Here is a 22,074-nt window from a genome sequence, read left to right on the forward strand (position 1 = left end):
CATATTCTCTTATAGCAACTGTGGAAAATTACTAGCTTCTCAGTGCATAGGTAGAAAGTCCCAAAGTCTCTCGATGTTAGGCTACTTACTTTCAGACTAGTGTTAAAGTACATCATATCCGGCATAGCCGGAAATGGCTGAAGCACCGCCAGGCCCTATTGACTATAATGGGACAAGGCTGGAGTGCAATAAAGTTGACGGCTTTGCACAGTAGCAATAAGGGGAAATGTCCACAAACGTCCATACTTCTAAGTACCCTTGCTCCAGCTCACTGTCCTTATATGAGAAGGATGTGGAGCCAGTGTACAGCTTCATAGAGAATGCACAGACTGAATGCTGGGCTGGGCGAGGCCGTCAAACATCAGTGAAAGAAAAACAGTGGTGGGCTGGGCATCCCACTCAGAAGCAGCCTACCGGGAATCTGCATAATAGGGCAGATTGTCAGTTCAGGCCTGATTACAGTTGTGGTAACAGGGCCCAGGTATGTTTCCCTAAGGTAATATGGAGTAACGGAACCATAAAAAGAGTTGCACCAGCTATTGGACAGCGAACAACTATCTAAATTTTTGATGTTCTTAAAATACGCCCCAGGCAAACTGAATACAAATGAGAATTATTAACAAAGGCAGATAAAGACTGGATGAGGACTCCCACCTGGACACTTTGGGAAATTGAACTAGCAAAAAAACGGAATAAACATGCTAGCATCATGGATGAGATAATCACTGAGACCACCATGCCCTTACTGAAGAATTGGCCTATGTAAGGAACGTGGCTCTTCAAAATAGAATGGCTCTTGACAACATGCTAGCCATAGAGAGTGGAACTTGTGCTACTATTGGTGAGGAATGTGATACCTGGATTGAAGATTTTCATGAACCCATAGAGGCACACAGGAAGAAGGTAAATTACTGAAAAATCAAGGGATATACCAAAGGAGGCATGTAATCCCTTTTTCTGGACGGATCTTTTGGTACTTGTTTTAACAATACACTTGCTAAAACCCATAGTGGTAGTGATTGGACTCTAAGTGTTATTGTAATCTTACCTAAATGATATCTCTTCAGTTTGGAGGAGGTGTGTCACACCAGGGTGCCATTTAGTTCATACCCTTAGGGGTAGCCCTAAGTCAAATCTGGGTCGTTCAGCAACACATTGGGTCCACAACCACTGCATTACAGTTTGTTCAGGCCATGGACCCCACTGTTGCTCCCCAGTTGGGGTTACAGCCAGGTGCAGTGGTAGGGCCTCAAAAGATCCAGGGCCCAAGCCCCAAAAATATGGCCCAGTTCTCTAAGTCGCCCCCCGCACACCACATTCTGCTGTACTTGCTATACAGCAGCACATACCTGTCACATCCAGGGCCTCCAGGTGACGTCTCCTTCGATGTAGATCTTCTCCGTCATCATCTTCTCCATTTGGTCCGTATAAATTCTCTCAGCCGCCTCAGTCTCTACAGAGTGTGATGCATGGACATCTTAGCTTCCTCACATTTCTATTATCATCCCCCAACCTGCAGTCCCCACAGTGTTTCACATTAGCGTTTTTGTTTTCCGGTATTGAGTTCCGTTACAGGAGCTCAATACCGGAAAAAAACTGATCAGTTTTATCCTAATGCATTTTGAATGGAGAGCAATCCATTCAGGATGCATCAGTTCAGTCCCTCTTCTGTTTTTTGGATGGAGAAAATACTGCAGCATGCTGCAGTTTTCTCTCCGGCCAATACTGATCACTTGCCGGAATGCCGGACCCGGCATTAATTTACATTGAAGTGTATTAGTGCTGGAACTGCCTGCCGGAATCCTCTGCCGCAAGTGTGAAAGTAGCCATATCCTGCTGCTTGCTGTGCTCCCCAATACCCCAAATACTATCCTGAAGAAATATCAGTGCCTCCATAGTAATAGTGCTCCTCATATTCCCACCAATGGTAATTCCCATCTAGAATGCCCCCATTAGTAATACTGCCCCCTACAGTGCCCCAACAGTGCTAATGCTCCCCAAAAATGCCCCTATTAGAAATACTGCACCCTACAGTGCCCCCAACCATGATAACGCTCCCCAAGAGTGCCTCCATTAGTAATACTGCCCCCTACAGTGCCCCCAATCGTGATAACGCTCCCAAAAATGCCCCCATTAGTAATACTGCCCCCTACAGTGCCCCCAACCGTGATAACGCTCCCCAAGAGTGCCTCCATTAGTAATACTGCCCCCTACAGTGCCCCCAATCGTGATAACGCTCCCAAAAATGCCCCCATTAGTAATACTGCCCCCTACAGTGCCCCCAACCGTGATAACGCTCCCCAAGAGTGCCTCCATTAGTAATACTGCCCCAAACATTGCCCCCAACCGTGATAACGCTCCCCAAGAGTGCCTCCATTAGTAGTATTAATAAAGCCCCCAGTAGAAAAAAGCCCCCTATTTTTCCCCCAGTGGTAATAAAGCTCTCTACAGACCCCTCAGAAGTAATAAGGCCCCCCCATAGTGCTCTTAGTAGTAATAAGGCTGATCTATTAGTCCCTCCTATAGAGCCCCCAGTAGTAATAAGAACGCCTATAATGACCCTGGGATTTGCAGTGCCCCCTGTAGCTATATTCCTCCCTCCACCATACAGTCCCATGTAAATTACATCACACCATCAAATGAAACATGGAGGGACACTTATTCTAGACTAATGCATAATTCCATCTACGCTTTCAACCTACCATCGGATCCCAGCAGACCCGACAGGCTCACCAGTTGCCCAAATTGTCATACGCCGCACACTGATTTATTTCATGGTTCATGGGCTTGTCGCCAGATCCATAATTTGTGGCGACAAGTAGCTCAGAAAACTAGGGATGTCTGGAACATTGTAGTCCCACTAAATTCCATGGTATTTCTATTCCATTACTGGGAGGAGACGAGGGATGGGGTCCCCACGGAACGAAGGTTGCCAGCTCTTTTTCATGCAATATGCATTGTAACCAAAAGGAGCATATTGCAACATTGCTTACACCCTCCATCCCCTCTAGAGACAGCATTCTATTATGCCTAAAAGATTTATTGGCTTTGCAACGTAGGGAGGAGGAGAGAAGTAAAGAGGGGAAAGGAAGCAAGTTTCTGAAAAGATGGCGAGGTTTTCTGACGCAGTTTTTATCTGATTCAGAAATAGAGAACATATTGAAACCTTTCACTCTTACACAATGGTACTTAAAAGAACAATTGAAAGGGCCGTTAGGCCGTTTAGCACAGTGATAATCATTCTGCAATGGTACAAAAGGAAAAATATGTATGACTAACACAATTTTTCGCTAATTCTGTCTTGTTTTATGGAATATGCCAAGTTTTTGGTTTCGAGCAGGATGTCCCCTAGGGTAATAATGTTGGGGGGGGGAGAGGGGGGGTTTGGGGGAGGGAAAAGGATGAGGGGGGAAAAATGAAAACATGGGAAACAAAACACATCACTTACTTCTCAGTAAATAGTATATAAAACCATCAACCTGTTTCATGAAGAAATGTCTTTTACTGATATGAAATGTAACTTTCATGATTTTGTGATCTCAATAACGGTATTGTCAAGAACTATACATGTCTTTTCCCTTAATAAAATTTGTTTAAAAATAAATAAAAAATCACACCATCTCTCCTCCCCCTCCAAAATACAGTCCTATGTAACTAACATCCCTCTCTATCTACAGCCCCCTCCAAAATACAGTCCTATGTAACTAACATCCCTCTCTATCTACAGCCCCCTCCAAAATACAGTCCTATGTAACTAACATCCCTCTCTATCTACAGCCCCCTCCAAAATACAGTCCCATGTAAATAACATCACCTCCTCCCCAGCCGCCTCCAACATGCAATACCATCACCCCCTCAACATTCAGTCCCATGTAAATAACATAATTCCCCCCACCAGCCACCTTCAACATACAGTCCCATGTAAATAACATTGCCCCCTCAACATTCAATCCCATCTAAATAACATCACTCACTCCCTCAGACCCCTGTAACATTCAGTCCCATGTAAATAACATCACTCCCTCCCACAGCCTCCATCAACATACAGTCCCGTGTAAATAACATCACTGCTCCCCGGTCCCCTCCGACATACAGTCCCACGTAAATAACATCACTCCCTCCCACAGCCGCCATCAGCATACAGTCCCATGTAAATAACATCACTGCCTTCCCCAGTCCCCTCCGACATACAGTCCCATGTAAATAACATCACTCCCTCCAACAGCCGCCTCCAACATACAGTCCCATGTAAATAACATCACTCCCTCCTACAGCTACCATCAACATACAGTCCCATGTAAATACCATGACCCCCTCCCCAGCCACCTGTAACACACAGTTCCATGTAAATAACATCCCTCCATTCAGCCCTAACATACAGTCCCAGTTAAATAACCACAACTCCCAGCATCTGCCTCTTCCTTCACTTACCTCTCCTCATGTACAGACCTCACCACAGCTTCTTCTCCTCTTCACTGCCATCCTCTCCTGCACTGGTCACATGATGGTGACATTATCTCTGATCCTTCTCCCATTATTGCCTGTTTTGCTGGTCAAATGACGTGTGATGTCACCACAGGTCCTTCAGCTCTTGCAGTGCATTAGATTCAATTGTATTGCCGTCCTGAGGACGGCAATACAGTTGTATCTAGCTGGCAGGCAGGACATTCGGGGCCTGGGACAAAACATCAAGGGCCCAGGCCTCAAATGTTTTAACCTAGCAACGCCCCTGGTTACAGCATTTATTCAAGGAGCTGACTACTCATTGGAGTCACCAGGAGCAACTACTACCATACCTGGACTCTGACTGTCTCTGCTCCAATTAGGCCTCCTGAAGCTGCAGCTTCTGCACCACAGCCACCAATTGTTTCTCATTCCAATGATACTGGATTGCACCTGCCACTGCTATCACATTCTGAAGGAAACACCAATTTCTTGCCATGACTTCCTGAACCAGTGCACTATAAATTTTGAACTGTAGATCCATCATTTCCCTACAGTTCATGCAAAAATAGCCTTCATTGTGTCCCCTCTGTCTTGCAAAGCTTTTGCTTCAGTCACACCTGTCTGGCAACAGGAAGATTCTCCAATCTACAGGAATTTCTGACAGCCTTGTGCAAGGTTTTTGAGGAACCTGGTTCCTCAGTCTGCATCCTCTTTGCTATGTCTCCGCCAGAGCGACTTGGCTATGGGTTAGTGCAGTGTCCCAGGGGGTCAGTAGTGTATGCTGGGCTTTGTAGTGCAGATTGACCACTAACCTGGGATCCACTGTCGTCTTCAAATCGGGGCGAATGCTGGAACAGGCAGGTAGTTAAAGAGTTCGTGACGCCAGTGTCAATTAAACGGTGACACGCCGTGTAAAGTATGGTGGAAGAATGAAGCAAGCACAGGATAGCCAACAAAAACTGGAACTTTTACTGAATATCAGTCAGGATAATACACGGACACTGGTAGTGCACAGTTCCATAAAAGACGGTTGGTTTTAGAAGAATACAGATGGTTCTTGAGAGTACAGAAAGGCCGGTCTTAGCGATGAATTATACAGAGTGTTAATTACAGGAGATGCAGTACAGGCGGCTTGCACACTATTCCTGTCTGGTCCCGCTATATGTGAATTTCTCCAAGGTCTAATGCCCTTTATCTGGCGTACCCTTGAAGCTGTCCTTATCTAGTACCTCCTCTGTTATCTTGAGTACCTCTCGCTTTATCTGATCGGCCTCTGTGGTAATCTGTGTCTTGGCTTGTGGCTCACTTATGCTGCTTCAGCGGAACGGATGGTGACTCAGGAGGGGAACCTTTTCCTTGGATCCGGAACCCGGTTACAGGGCCTTTACTACCCTCTCCTAGCCGGCAGGCTTCAGGCCTGCTATGCTCTCACAGGCCCATAGCCTTGCTTTCTCTCAGACACAGGATCATTTCTGACCTCTGCTTCCCACTGTCTGTCTCCTCCAACTGCTATTACTTCCTGACTGGGCCTTATATAACCTAGGGTTCCCTAGCTCCCTCTAGTGACTCAGAGCTGGAACTACACCCTAGCCGGCCTGCAAAATGCACGTTTCACAGTAACAGGAAAATACATAGCATGACATTATAAGATATTCTATACCAACTTCCCCATAAATACAGGGGGAACGACAGTACCCAAGTGACCCTTCAGTAGTGACGGGCATCTCGCTCCTGTACACTACATACCCCGCTGCTTTAAGCTGAGTACGACCTCGTACTCCATCAGGGCCCGTCCAACTGGAATCATGACCTGCAATAGAGGAAGACACATGCACGCATACAGATATGTCATTTACACTCTTATCAGACCCAATTGGAAATGGCGAAGTGCGGTGACAAGGGGCGTCGTTCTCTTTTTTCACAGGATAGTGAGTGGAACGGGGGCGCTGACCTGGCACAGCGGATGTTGAAAGAACCAGGATAGTCCATGACAATAAATAAGTCCATAATAAATCAACCTCTCAGAGGCTTGCACATAGGAAGTCCATCTCTGGGCACATATACTTGAATAAGAAAACCGGTTATTAAATATAGTCAGCAGCACATATATAAAATGACAATACAGGACTCTGACAATACCAGGGCCATGTTATCCTGGCAAGTCCTGCTTACCCTTTAAAATAGTGCTGACATAAAAATGTCTTTTCAACCTGAAATGGGGGTAAAAAGGGAAAAACAGTGCAAAATTTCAAGGCACAACCGGGAATTCAGCAGCAAACCGGATGTCCCAAACAAAACAGAGGCAGCTGGAAGCATTGATACACAGTGGCACATCATTCAACTAGGAGGCCACCGGCCGTGGGTAACTGGCAGCGAGCTTCACCAGCTCTGCCAAACTGGAGGGACAAACGGCCATTAAGGAAAGGAACAAGAGGGCAAAAGTACTCACAGCCGGGTATCATGTTCCTCTTCTGACGATGAGTCGACATATGGCACCTGCAGCAGTTCTCCTGGCAAGGCCGGCCACATTTGAAATCCATCTCCCCTAACGATTTTTAGAGGGGGAGGTTTGTCCTTCACGGCCTCCATGTCGGCCTCCGTCCTCGGGAATGGAAACCATCGTATGCCTCCTGCGATACCGAGGTCCGCCACCCAATACACCCTCTTTCTCAGGGCCGCTAGTTCTGCCTTGGAACAGGTGGTCGGATCTACCGGAGGTCCAGGGGGTCCGGCCGCTGGGGTAACAATGGCAGCTGCGGTTTGGCGCCGGGCCTCAGCCCATTCCTCTGCTCGCCGGCAGCTGTCCAGCCGCTCTCTCTCCTCTTCTCTCACTGGGTGCAGCGACGACACTGGCTCCTCCCACACACTGGGCCGGTCTACCTCCATTTGAGGCCCGCCTCCCAGGCGTAACTCTTCGGGGACGTCAGCCGCATCATCACTTCTCCAGGTGGGTGGCGCTCCAGGACAATCTCCTCCTTCTCCTTGGAGGGTTTCGGCGCCAAATATTCGCGCCTCTGCACATCCTGATGGCGCAGTAAAAAGCCTCATGGCGCCGGCGGCCATTTTAAGTGTCCTGATGCTGCAATTCACTGACAGCAAGCAGGATGATGAAAAGTCCAGTAAAACACAGTCCACAAATGCGATTTTCTCTCTGGGGGTAGCGCAACACAGTATAGCGTTTTTAATTCCTCCCAGGCACAATTGTAATCCACAAGTTAGAAATAAAGGTTGCAGTCTTTGTAATACGGTGCTGGAGTAGTTAAAGCACACAGTTCACACTTCTCTGCACTGTCGAAGTATGCGGATCCTGTTCGTGACGCCAAAAAGAGCGATGCAGTGTCCCAGGGGGTCAGTAGTGTATGCTGGGCTTTGTAGTGCAGATTGACCACTAACCTGGGATCCACTGTCGTCTTCAAATCGGGGCGAATGCTGGAACAGGCAGGTAGTTAAAGAGTTCGTGACGCCAGTGTCAATTAAACGGTGACACGCCGTGTAAAGTATGGTGGAAGAATGAAGCAAGCACAGGATAGCCAACAAAAACTGGAACTTTTACTGAATATCAGTCAGGATAATACACGGACACTGGTAGTGCACAGTTCCATAAAAGACGGTTGGTTTTAGAAGAATACAGATGGTTCTTGAGAGTACAGAAAGGCCGGTCTTAGCGATGAATTATACAGAGTGTTAATTACAGGAGATGCAGTACAGGCGGCTTGCACACTATTCCTGTCTGGTCCCGCTATATGTGAATTTCTCCAAGGTCTAATGCCCTTTATCTGGCGTACCCTTGAAGCTGTCCTTATCTAGTACCTCCTCTGTTATCTTGAGTACCTCTCGCTTTATCTGATCGGCCTCTGTGGTAATCTGTGTCTTGGCTTGTGGCTCACTTATGCTGCTTCAGCGGAACGGATGGTGACTCAGGAGGGGAACCTTTTCCTTGGATCCGGAACCCGGTTACAGGGCCTTTACTACCCTCTCCTAGCCGGCAGGCTTCAGGCCTGCTATGCTCTCACAGGCCCATAGCCTTGCTTTCTCTCAGACACAGGATCATTTCTGACCTCTGCTTCCCACTGTCTGTCTCCTCCAACTGCTATTACTTCCTGACTGGGCCTTATATAACCTAGGGTTCCCTAGCTCCCTCTAGTGACTCAGAGCTGGAACTACACCCTAGCCGGCCTGCAAAATGCACGTTTCACAGTAACAGGAAAATACATAGCATGACATTATAAGATATTCTATACCAACTTCCCCATAAATACAGGGGGAACGACAGTACCCAAGTGACCCTTCAGTAGTGACGGGCATCTCGCTCCTGTACACTACATTAGTAGTACACCATCCAGTTCCGTACCTTGTCCTCTCAGTTATCCTGGAACAATGAGGCTGTGGTAGAAGCTTTCTGGGAAAGTCAGGTTGATTGACACAAAGACAAGCGTGCAGGCCATGATTTACCATCTACTCTGGATCAGAATGATCTCCCTGGCTTTGTCAAGAACAACAATGTCTCTCTACGACCCTGTATAGACTGCTTTGGTCTCAACAGAATCACCACCAAAAACAATTACACTATGCCTTTGATATCTGAATTCTTTCACAGGATCCACAGGGCAAAAGTCTTTACCAAATGGGATCTCCGAAGTGCATATAACATGACCCGCATTTGTGAGGGGGATAAGAGAAAGACAACATTAAAGACCAAGTCCTTTTTTTTTTTTGTTCAAGAGCTATAACTTTTTAAATCTCCCATTCAAATAGCCATATGAGGGCTTAGTTTTTGCTAGACAAGTTGTATTTTTGAATGGCAACATTTAATTTACCGTGATTTGTATTGAAAAATGGGAATACATTCTTTGTAGGGTGAAATTGAAAAAACACCCATAATTCCGCTAAGGTTTTGGGGGTTTTGATATTACAGCTTTCTCTTGCGCTAAAATAACATGACGTCCTTATTCATGTCATTACAGTTACAGCAATACCAAATTTGTTTAGATTCTGTTTTACTACATTTAAAAAAATAAAAACCTTTGTAAAATAAAATAATTTCTTTATTTTCTGACTGCTGTAACTTTTTAGATTTCTGTCTACAGAGCTATATGAGGGCTTGTTTTTTGTGGGAAGAACTGTAGTTTTTATAGGTACGATTTTGGGGGTACAAATGACTTTTTGATCACTGTTATAAAATGTTTCAGAGGGGTTTAAGATTACCATAAAATGATGAATTATGTTTTTATTAATTTTTCCGTTATGGCGTTCATCAGGCAGGAACAATATTTTTATATTTTAGTAGTTCAGACATTTTCAGATGCATCAATACCTGTTATGTTAATTTTTTATTGTTTATTTCTATATGAATTTGGAAGGTGAGGTGATTTAAATTTTTGTATATTTTTGTACAAAAACTTTTGGCCTCTTTAGGGGGCTACAACTTGCGATCTTCTGATCACTTGTCCAATAGACCATGATAGACTACTTTTATGGTCTATGAGATTTTGACGCTTTGCCTGCTGAGCTGTGCCTCATGCACAGCTTTACAGGCAGTTAACCATGACAGGCCTGGAAACCTTCAGAAGGTCCAGGACTCTTATAGTAACTGATGGGAGCCCCGCAATTTCACTGCAGGGGGCTCTGATTGAAAAACAGAGGGAGGTCCCTTCCTCTGCTTAACCCCACAGATGCTGCGATCACTATCGAATGCTACATCTGAGGGGTTAAATGACCAGATTCGGCATCATGACCAATACCGGTCATTGCGGCCAGGTGGTGCCTGCTGTGGTATACAGCCCGCAACTGCCATGCAGCAACCCGCTTCATACAAACCTTTACTCATAATGAAATACATGTATGTGAACAGGTTAACCCTAAGTTCACACCCGAGCGTTTTACAGCGCGTTCAAACGCGCTGTAAAACGCTCAACACGTGAAAACCAATGCTTCCCTATGGCCCTGGTTCACACTTGAGCGTTTTACAGTGCGTTTGAACGCACTGTAAAACGCCCGACGCATAAACAAGTTCTTGAGCTTTTTTTGGGGCGTTTGTCGTGGGTTTTGGCCATAGACTCATTGGACAACACTGCAGTCAATCACACAAACGCACGTCAAATGTGCGTTTACTATTGCAAAAAACGCGCATAAAAAGGCGCGACAAATACGCGCGTAAAACACGCGTCTCAGAAACGCTCAGGTGTGAACCCAGGGTTAGGGTACATGCCCACAGAAGTATAGTTCATGTGAATTTCTGTGCGTGGATTTTGCTTTCTTTCCTCATCAAGTCGAAATCAAAATCTGCATGTGTTACTTGAGGATTATGACATTAAGATTTGCCTTAGATCTGCACAATTGACATGCTTGAGTATTGGGGCTCATTATCTGAATCCTCACTAAACCAGATGATTTCTCTTCTTTGCCCACTTCAACTCGCACTCCACTTTTGTCTAGTAGATAAAAAACATCACGACAGATGCTCTCTAGTCTCTAGATCTTTTGATCCAAAAGACCGAGTCGCGGAGCCTCCACATGTTATTAACCTTGCTTAGATTATCTCACTTGTTCCCATTCTGATTAAAGGGGTTGGCCTATCTCATAAACTGGGGGCATATTCCTCTGTTAGGTGCCGATCCCACATCTCTAAAACGGAGCCTGCAAAGAGAAGGAGAGCGGAACGCGCATACGCAGTTGACCTCTATTCATTTCTATGGGACTGTGTCAGCCCCATATATGTGAATGGAGCAGTGATTCGCACTCTTTTTCTCTTTGCGGACTCCGTTTTAGAAATAGATGCGGATCTCGCCTCTTTCTCGCGGAGCCTGGCAGACTGTATGGAATAGGGCGTCTCAGTCATCTATCTGCACCACGTATAAGGAAACGCAGTATAAACTGCTAATGCACTGGTACCATACACCTGCACTCCTACATTCCATAAACCCCACTATTCCGTCTGTCTGCTGGCAGTGCTTGAACGACGTGGGTTCTTTGTACCATATTTTCTGGACATGACCCAATATCACCCAATTTTGGGTGGAGGTGAGAGATGTGTCTCACTCCCCCTTTGGACTTCCCATACCGCTAGAGCCGAAGGTCTACTTACTTAACCTTCCACCTCAGAGGTTAAACAAGCACTCCTCCAAGCTGTCCCTCTCACTATGTACTGCAGTCAAATCCTTGATCGCTAAATCCTGGAAGCTGACCACTCCCCCTACCAAGTCCATGCTCCTAGCCATGGTCCGTGAATTCAGGTCTCATGGCATCCCTTAATAACACAGTGGAACAATTTCAAGCTATATGGTTACCTTGGGATACACACTTCGCATCCCCCTAGGGGTCTCTCCCTCTACCCTGCCCCTCCTGCTCTTATTTTCTCATATCCCTCCCTCTCCCTTCGTGTTTTGCCTCTCCTTGTCTTGAGTTTTAGGTGTTATATCTTTGGGTACAACTCTAGGTCTGGTACTATTGTACTTTCTGTGCTTTTTCCCATTTTGATGGTTCGCTTAATGACTTAATGAGAAGGAGAACCATTTATGGTTCTCCTTCTTTCTTTTCTGTACCATTGAAAACTTGCACATAAAAATTTACAGTTAAAAAAAATAAAAAATAAATAAATGCGGGTCCCAGAGGTAGGACCCACACCAATCAGACATTGGGAGCATATCCTAGCGATATGCCTTGAATGTATGAAATAGACCAAGCTTTTTAAGGACTTCCTCCCTGGGAAAACTTTTGTCCCTACAGTCAAGAAGAGATAAATTCTTGATTGTGGACATAAAACTGTCTGGTTATCCTAGAGTCCTTTGGAATTAATTTCCCACCAATATTGGTGGCCTCCATTATCCCAAGATGTTCAAGAAGATGTTGTCTCTTGTAGCGTGTGGACACAAAATAAATCTTCCAAGCAAAGGCCTGCGGATCTTCTCCTTCCTCTGTATGTACTGTCATCTGGTAGGTTGTAAACCGTTTCTCCAAGATGGCTCACTTACTGTAGTTCCTCTGAAGCGTTCTCCTACAGCTTCATCGTGCCAGTCTGTTCCGGAAGCACATTCTTAGTTACACAGATTATCTCAGCACATCATCTCTGACAGAGGAGTTCAGTTTACATCCAGGGTCTGGAGGTCCCTCTGTAGACTTCACCACAGCATACCATCCTCACTTCAGAGGGCAGGTGGAGCGTATTAACCAGGTTCTGGGCTATCTGCGTCATTTCATCTCTTCTCGCAGAGACGATTGGGTGCTTTTGGTTTCCTGGGTTCTCATATGACAACCACCTGGGTAACTCAAGCGGCAAGTCTCCTGTTTGTGTATGATCGGCATCTGCGGATTTCATTCCCTACTCTTGTTTCCTTCAAAGTACCAGATAATGATGTTCTTTCATCAAGGACTTTCTCCAGATCTTTCCGGACACACTTTATCTCACACACACACACATTAATAACATTCAGATTAATTCTGCAACAATTATTTTCAAGTGCAGTGGATTTTTCCCCCCTGGATATTGATGACTGACAAGTAATCTACTGGCACCTAGTATAGGCCTCATTGCTACATATAATAATACCAGTTATATCAGTGCCCGTATGATAGTGCCAGCCAGGGGCGTAGCTATCGGCTCATGGGCCCTGGTGCAAGAGTTCAGCTTGGGCCCCCCTTCCCTCAGTGCATTGTGTGTCTTCTTATGTGGCACAAGGGTCTTTGGGCCCCCTCAGGCTCCTGGGCCCGGTAGCGACTGCTACCTCTGCACCCCCTATAGCTACGCCCATGGTGCCAGCCATATTATAGTACCAGTTATATCAGTTCCCGTATAATAGAACCAGCCATTTCAGTGCCCATATCAGTGCACATAAAAGTACCAGTTATAAGTGTCCATGTAATAGTATCAGTTATATCAGTGTCTGTATAATAGTACCAGTCATATATGTTTCTATATAATCGTACCAATCATATCAATGTTCACATAATAGTACCAGTCTTATCAGTGTCCATAAAATACAACCAGCATTATCTGTGCCAGTCATATTAGTATCCATGATAGTACCAGTGATATCAGTGTCCATATAATAGTATCAGCCATATTAGTGCCTGTAAAACAGTGCCAGTGATATTAGTATCTATAATAGTACCAGTGTTAACTGTACCAGTCATATCAGTGTCTGTATAACAGTACCAGTCATATTACTGTCCCCATATAATAGCACCAGCCAGTGGCGTACATAGAGAAGTAAGGCCCCCATAGCAAGAATCTCACCAGACCCCCCACACAGGACAGAAGGGTTTCCACCTAAACCCTTTTCAATTACCCTTGGGCCATTTTTCCACTGCCTCATTTGCTAAAAGTTGTTCCCTCCAGTAGAAGAGGAGATAATCCCAACTAAGACTGGGCCCCCTCTTGCCCTGGGCCTGTCACGAGGGTGTCAAGAGCCACGTCTGACTCCGTTATACCCGGGGTCAGGAAGTCGCAGCGGGTGGCTGCGCGCTCTATGTCTAAAGATCATGTTGTTTCTTAATGATTGTTTTCTGTGTTTGCCTTGCAATCCTTTTTGTCTCACTCAGGGATCCGTAGCTTCTCCTCCTCAGCTGTTTCTTGTCTGCCACTCCCAACCTCCTTATATTCTCCTCTCACACTTCTCTAGTTGCCAGTTATAGAGCTTCCTGCCTGGACTTCTATACTGACCCACTGGAGCTGTGAATCCTGGTTGTTGTTCCAGAGTGCTACCCTCCGGATCCCTGTTGGGCTTTTTGTTGTCTCCTGTTGTCGCCCACCTGGGATTATATGTTGAGTCTGTATTGTCTGTCCTCCCCTTGGTGTTTTCCTTTAGAGCTAGTGGTGCGGACTAGTGTTCCCACCGCCCTGTTCACTATCTAGGGCTCATCTTAGGGAAAGCCAGGGTTTTAGGCACATGATCGGCGTACGGGTGAGGAACCCGTCTAGGGACGTCAGGGCAGCCAGGTGCCAGCCGCAAGGTGAGTCAGGGGTCACCACCTTCCCTCTCACTTGGGCAGGGCCTTCCTCTTTCCCTCCCTCTGTGTCACGTATGTGATAGTCACGCCGATCGTGATATTATAACCGGCCTCTTGCCCCTCAGAGAAATTGTTTGTACCGTTAAACCTGCGTCTTGAATTATTAAAGGAACATCATAATTCGGCACTTGCTGGGCACCCGGGTAGTAAAGCAACCTTGGAGCTATTGTCTCGTCGTTTTTGGTGGCCAAGGTTGCGTCAGGATGTAATGGATTTCGTGTCTACTTGTTCTACTTGTGCACGCGCGAAAGTCTCTCATACACGTCCAGCAGGGTCTTTATTGCCACTTTTCATCCCCAATAGGCCATGGACACATCTGTCAATGGATTTCATCACTGACTTACCGTTGTCTGCGGGTAAAACAGTTATCTTGGTAGTAGTAGACAGGTTTAGCAAAATGGTACACTTTATTGCGCTACCCGCACTTCCTAATGCTAAGACTCTTGCTCAGGTGTTTATCAGTGAAATCGTGAAGCTTCACGGGGTCCCTTCCGATGTGGTTTCGGATCGGGGAACCCAGTTTATTTCTAAGTTTTGGAAAGCTTTTTGTTCCCGTTTGGGGGTACACTTGTCCTTTTCCTCAGCTTTCCATCCTCAGTCGAATGGACAGACTGAGCGTACCAACCAAAACCTAGAAACATATTTAAGGTGTTTTGTGTCTGAAAACCAAGAGGTGTGGTCATCATATTTACCGTTAGCCGAGTTTGCCATAAATAATCGCTGTCAGGAATCCACTGGCAAGTCACCATTTCTTGGTGCATACGGTTTTCATCCCCAATTTTGTACTTTCAAAGAGGGGGGTCTTCTGGGGTTCCCGAAGAGGAACGGTTTTCTTCATCTCTTTCATCGGTATGGCAGAAGGTGCAAGCTAACTTGAAAAATATGAGTGGTAAATATAAATGCATGGCCGATAAGAAACGGTCGCCAGGTCCGGACCTAGGAGTGAATGACTATGTGTGGTTGTCTACTAGGAATATTAAGTTGAAGGTTCCCTCTTGGAAACTGGGTCCTAGGTTCATTGGTCCTTATAAAATAGTAGCCGTCATTAACCCTGTGGCTTTTCGCCTGGAGCTACCTCAGACTTTTAAGATCCATAACGTCTTCCATAAGTCGTTACTCAAGAAGTATGTTCCACCTCTAGAACCATCACCGCTGCCACCTCCTCCTGTTATTGTGGATGGTAATCTGGAGTTTCAAATATCCAGAATTGTTGATTCTCGTCGGGTCCGCCGCTCTCTTCAGTATCTGGTGCATTGGAGGGGTTACGGTCCCGAGGAAAGAATGTGGGTTCCAGCGTCAGAGGTAAACGCCAACAGGTTAATTCAGGCTTTCCATGCCTCTCATCCTGAGAGACCTGGTCCTGAGTGTCCGGAGGCCCCTCGTGAAAGGGGGGGTACTGTCACGAGGGTGTCAAGAGCCACGTCTGACTCCGTTATACCCGGGGTCAGGAAGTCGCAGCGGGTGGCTGCGCGCTCTATGTCTAAAGATCACGTTGTTTCTTAGTGATTGTTTTCTGTGTTTGCCTTGCAATCCTTTTTGTCTCACTCAGGGATCCGTAGCTTCTCCTCCTCAGCTGTTTCTTGTCTGTCACTCCCAATCTCCTTATATTCTCCTCTCTCACTTCTCTAGTTGCCAGTTATAGAGCTTCCTGCCTGGACTTCTATACTGACCCACTGGAGCTGTGAATCCTGGTTGTTGTTCCAGAGTGCTACCCTCCGGATCCCTGTTGGGCTTTTTGTTGTCTCCTGTTGTCGCCCACCTGGGATTATATGTTGAGTCTGTATTGTCTGTCCTCCCCTTGGTGTTTTCCTTTAGAGCTAGTGGTGCGGACTAGTGTTCCCACCGCCCTGTTCACTATCTAGGGCTCATCTTAGGGAAAGCCAGGGTTTTAGGCACGTGATCGGCGTACGGGTGAGGAACCCGTCTAGGGACGTCAGGGCAGCCAGGTGCCAGCCGCAAGGTGAGTCAGGGGTCACCACCTTCCCTCTCACTTGGGCAGGGCCTTCCTCTTTCCCTCCCTCTGTGTCACGTATGTGATAGTCACGCCGATCGTGATAGGGCCCCATAGCAGTCTCATGGTCTGCCACTATGGTAGTTACGCCCCTGGCACCAGCCATATTAGGATCCATATAGCAATACTCATCATATAAGAGTCGTTATAACAGTATTAGTCATATCAGTGTCCCTATGATAGTACCAATAATATAATTGTCCATATAATAGTACCAGTCATATTAGTGTCCATATAATAGTACCATCCGTTTCCATATAATATTACCAGCCATATCAATGCCCATATAAAAGTGCACTGTAGATGAGCTCAGAGAACTTTGGGCTTGTTATGTCTCTTCACCTCTGCTATTAAGTGAGCTATATTTGCTTCGGCAGTGGTTTAAAGGGTTAGAGGTGTATTATGCATTTCTGTATGTGACTTGCACAAGGAGTTAACAGGCCATAGTAACTGTTGCTAGCTAGGGCTGTTCCACTCTCCCCATAGGGCAGAGTAGGAGAGAACAGAGAGGCAGTGACGTGACCAGAAGAACAGCCCTGGGAAAGAACCAGACAGACAGAAGCAAACGATCTAGAAAGAAAGCTTTGAACCCAGTTTAAAAGGATTGTCCGGGTCCAGAGCTGAACCTGGACATACCCATAATTTCACCCCGGCAGTCCCACTGACTTGAGCATCGGAGCAGTTCATGGTCTGATGCTCTCCTTTGCCCTGCGCTAAATCGCGCAGGGCAAGGGCTCTTTTGTTTACAAAAACACACTGCCGGGCGGAAGCTTCCACCCGGCAGTGTGTTCGGTGACGTCACCGGCTCTGATGGGCGTGCTTTAGCGTAGCCCTAGGCCTTTTACTGGCTAGGGTAGCGCTAAAGCCCGCCCATTGGTGCAGATGACGTCACCGGGCTTCCTGGCAGCCCCATGGAGAGCCCGGTACGTCACCGGATCTCCAAAAAATGCCTTTGCCCTGCGCGATTTAGTGCAGGGCAAAGGAGAGCATCAGAGCATGAACTACTCCGATGCTCAAGTCAGGGGGGCTGCCTGGGTGAAAATGGAGGGATGTCCGGGTTCAGCTCTGAGCCCAGAAAACCCCTTTAAGTGGAGAAAAAAAGAAAAGAGACATTGTGGAGCATGCCAGTGTTAGGAGGAGGTGTGTGCAAAAGAGGCTGTAGAGATAATTTGTCTAAGTCGAGGAGTATGGACTCCAGGACTCCACAGCTAATCTGTCCAGGAGATGAAAGGCTTTAGAGCCAGACTGTGGATCTGCTATGTACTACTCCCCGCAGTGGAAAAATGTAGTTTGTTTGTACCTAACTGAAATTAGAGAAAGTAAGATGCAGAAAGCTGCAAGTGAAGTGTTGCACCCCTATTTCTGGATGCTAAAGCTAGAGAGCAAAGAACGGTGTACAAAAATTGGCCTGGTTACTACCTTTGCAGCCATAAAAACTGTGAAATTGCAATACTTGTAAGATCTGCTGGTCCATGCAAAGTCTGAACTGTGACAACTGCTGTGAGTGCTATATTGGAACTCTGATTGCCAGTAAAACTGTTTTACTGTTAAACCGCCTCATCATCGCCTCACACTTCACACTGCCTTGCACCTTAACCAAGGGCATCCCACCGAACTCCAGGCAGGAACCCCAAAACCAGTGTGTGCCCCATAGGGAAGAAAAGGTGCCCTCTTCCCATCACTGCACGGCCCCGGAGTGCGCCAGAGTGAGGACTGCTACCATGATTAACTACTACCACCACCATTGCTGCCACCACTCCTGTCCTCCACTCTTCTCCCCTTTCCTGGGCCTGCGGAATAGCTGAGCGCAGCAGTGCTGCATGAGTCGGGAACTAAGGATAAACCCCTTATAATCCCCATCCTATTGCCATGTCTTCCAGAATGACTTCATCCAAGTTTTTGAATTTTTTTCTTCTGTTATTTGCTGACATCCAGTGGTTATATCTAGAACCGCAGCTGATGAAAGCAATCTCCCTGTTACTGGGGAGAGACTGATAACATTCTATTGCTTTCATCTCTCAACCATTGCAGGTGGTGGAGGCTGGCTGTAGTGTTTCTGTCTGTAGTAAAACTTTCTGTCCCCGTATCACTACTTTACGTCACATATTTCCGGTGAGGCCCTCCAGCGATATTTATGTCTATGTTAAATGCTCTTCCTATCACCACCTCCGGGCTATTGGCCCTTTAACACTTAGAGCTATTTACACTAATAGTAAACTATAAAGAGTGCTGGAGGGTTCCCCTTTAAAGAAACAATTGCAGACCATGGTGTTAGAACAAATGAGTTTCCTTCATACCACAGTGGCACAGTACGCTTGATGGTCACAATTCACATTGGAAACCCTACGGGGTGGGCTCAGCTACCTTTCATAACAGTTGAGCTCGACCCAGTGGGGGTAGCGCAGTATCCTTACACCGTTGCATTTATAAGGTGGTGGATAAGCTGATGGTTTTGTTATATTCTGTATCTTATACTTTTATATCTGTGTTTTATTGTATTTATATGTGGGGTGTTGGGAGCAGTGGGTCCCCAGTAGTGAGTCAGTTACACCCATTTGATATAACTCTCTGAAGTATCACCCCTAGAAGCCATTATTGATTGTGACGTACATGGTGGACTGCCCCAGTAGCCGGTGTGGGGATGCGGAGGCACGGGCGTGTTGTATTGATCACGTGTGAACAGGCAGTGCTTCCTAGAGAAAGACTCACGGGACTGTTGACCTTGCGAAAAAACAAACGGCAGACAATGGAATAAGGGTATTTTCACACTAGCGTTTTTCTTTTCCGGCACTGAGTTCCGTCAAAAGGGCTCACTCTGCCGCAAGTGTGAAAGTACCCTTAGAAGTTAGTTGTTGTGTGGAGACCAACGTCAACCCTGTGCCGCCTAGTGGTATACAACTGGTAAGAAACGGTTCTTAGGGATCATGCACACGGCTGTTGCCCGCAATCCGGACGGTCCAATGTGGAACGGAGGCATGGAACTCCACAGAAGCACTACGGAGTGCTTCCACAGGGTTTCTGTCCGTGCCTCCGCACTGCAAAAAGTAGGGCATGCACTACTTTTTTGCGGTGCGGACAGATCATGGGCCCATTCAAGTTGAATGTGCAATGTCCCATTAGGCCACACCTGGGGTATCCCTTGCCCCTTGGGAGGTTTCTACTAAGTATGCCCCTCTTATAGAGCAAGTAAACGTGACGCCAGCTGCGGTTAAGCAGCGGAAGCACAAGGCTTCCCTTTGTAGATGGTAATGTTGGTACCCAGGGGTAGGATTGCCAGAGTGGTGCAGGGTGGCCTACAATCTCTGTAGATGTTATCTACATGTGTCACGGTGTTCCTACCTGGATATCCGTGGATCCCAGACGTGATGTGGTCCGAAGCAGTGCAAAAAGGGTAGTTGAACTTGGATGGTGAATAAGTAGAACAAAGTTGAGTCCAGACTTGGTAAACAGTTAAACAGTGGCTTTTGCTTGTAATAAACTGTATTCCATACAGTTTCCAGACTGTATCTTGGTCATCAATAGGTTTCAGCAGGCAAATGGCAGGCAAATAATTTCTCTCTGCAACAAAGTCCTCTCTGCTGTATCCTCTCTGTAGCTCTCTCAGCTCAGCTATGTCATTTGTCAGTTTCTTACTGTAGATAATCCTAGGAACTTCTTGTCCTGGCTTATTGTGCCTTTAGCTTGGATGTGCACAACCTCCAGTGATAAGGCTGGCGTAGGACTAACAGTGCCTGTCCAGACAGGACCAGGCCTGCTGCCTTCCCCTAGCAGGGGTTAAGACAAGACTCTACCTCTCCCCAGGAGGGGTAGGCTGGAACTGACTCACTCTAGCTAACTCCTCCTCTCCTTCTTCTCCCTCTAGAGCAGTGGTTCTCAACCTAGGGGTCCTCGTCTGAGGCTTCCTATTGTGGGTCGCCCGCACAACGGCAGCGGCCCCTTATCCTCGCGCACAGGAAGTGATGTCCTATCACTGCCTGTGCTTGAAGGAGCCTGACGTCTGGACGGGTAAGTCGGGCCGCCTGTCTGCTGAGGTCCGAGTTTTTTCGTTAATGACACCGCCACTGAGCACCACTGCCACCAATGATTTTATTGAGCCTGGCTAATTTTATTTTACTTATTTGGCTGAGAAAGGCTTAATTTATTTGGGGGGACATGAAGCACCGCTGATTTATTTATTTGGGGGACCCTGAGCACTTCTGATTTATTTATTTAGGCTTAAATAAATAAATCAGAAGTGCTCAGGGTCCCCCAAATAAATAAATCAGCGGTGCTTCATGTCCCCCCAAATAAATAAATCAGAAGTGCTCAGGGTCCCCCAAATAAATAAATCAGCGGTGCTTCATGTCCCCCCAAATAAATAAATCAGAAGTGCTCAGGGTCCCCCAAATAAATAAATCAGCGGGGCTTCAGGTCTCCCCCAAATAAATAAATCAGTGGTGCATCAGGTTTCCCCCAAATAAATAAATCAATGGTGCTCAGGGTCCCCCAAATAAATAAATCAATGGTGCTCAGGGTCCCCCAAATAAATAAATCAGAAGTGCTCAGGGTCCCCCAAATAAATAAATCAGCGGTGCTTCAGGTCTGCTTAAATTTAAAATTGATTTATTTATTTGAGGGGTACCCAACATTTTGTCTTTGTGATTAATTACTCTGCTTTAATTATGTTCAATTTGTAGCAATAAAAATACATCCTGCATATCAGATATTTACATTGCAATTCATAACAGTAGCAAAATTAGTTATGACGTAGCAAGGAAAAAAATGTAATGGTTGGGGGTCACCACAACATGAGGAACTGTATTAAGGGGTCACGGCTTTAGAAAGGTTGAGAACCACTGCTCTAGCGGGAGATAGAGAATAGACAATCCAGTCCATTCCCTGGAACTAGCAATGCCAAGTGTTTCTGCCACCTAGTGGTAGACCAGGCAACTACATGAACATAACAGTTTTACATGAATAAATATGTACGGTGAAGATAAATACACTACTGCATTAGATGACACTTTATATTAGCCTATAGGAAGTGGTAGCAAGGTGCTAAGGAGTGGTAATGGCACTCCGGGACATTACAAATGTGTCTGGATCCGTCTGCAGCATCCGCACGGTCCCCAATACATGGACAGGTCGAGCAGCGGCCGTGTGCATGAGCCCTTCTATGTGAGCCTCTCTCTACGTAGAGCCTCTCTCCACAAGAAGATCTGGTTGTGTTTCTTTATACAGCCTTTTTTCAGTTTTTATTTACACAACTGTTTTGTCATGTGAATCTCACTACTTCATATAAATTTTATGTCAACTTCTACCTGCTGTCTCGCCACTTCTATCAGCGGCCACTTCTATCAGCACCTCTTCTCATCAGCAGCACAGTGTCTTGAGGACCTGGTTGTGTGACCACAGGTCCTTCGCACCCATCACAGTGAAACAATCATCACCAAAGTTTTTGTGCAGAGGGATAAAGGGAAAGACACAGCCCTACAGTATCAGACCTCCCAAGTGTCCCTCTTTTGGAGGGACAGTCCCTCTTTTTGACCCAATCCCTCTGTCCCTCTTTGCTCCTTAAATGTCCCTCTTTTTGATCTGAGGTATAGACTTGCATTATTATATCCACAATATTG

Source organism: Bufo gargarizans, chromosome 2, assembly GCF_014858855.1.
Source record: "Bufo gargarizans isolate SCDJY-AF-19 chromosome 2, ASM1485885v1, whole genome shotgun sequence".
NCBI lineage: Eukaryota > Metazoa > Chordata > Amphibia > Anura > Bufonidae > Bufo > Bufo gargarizans.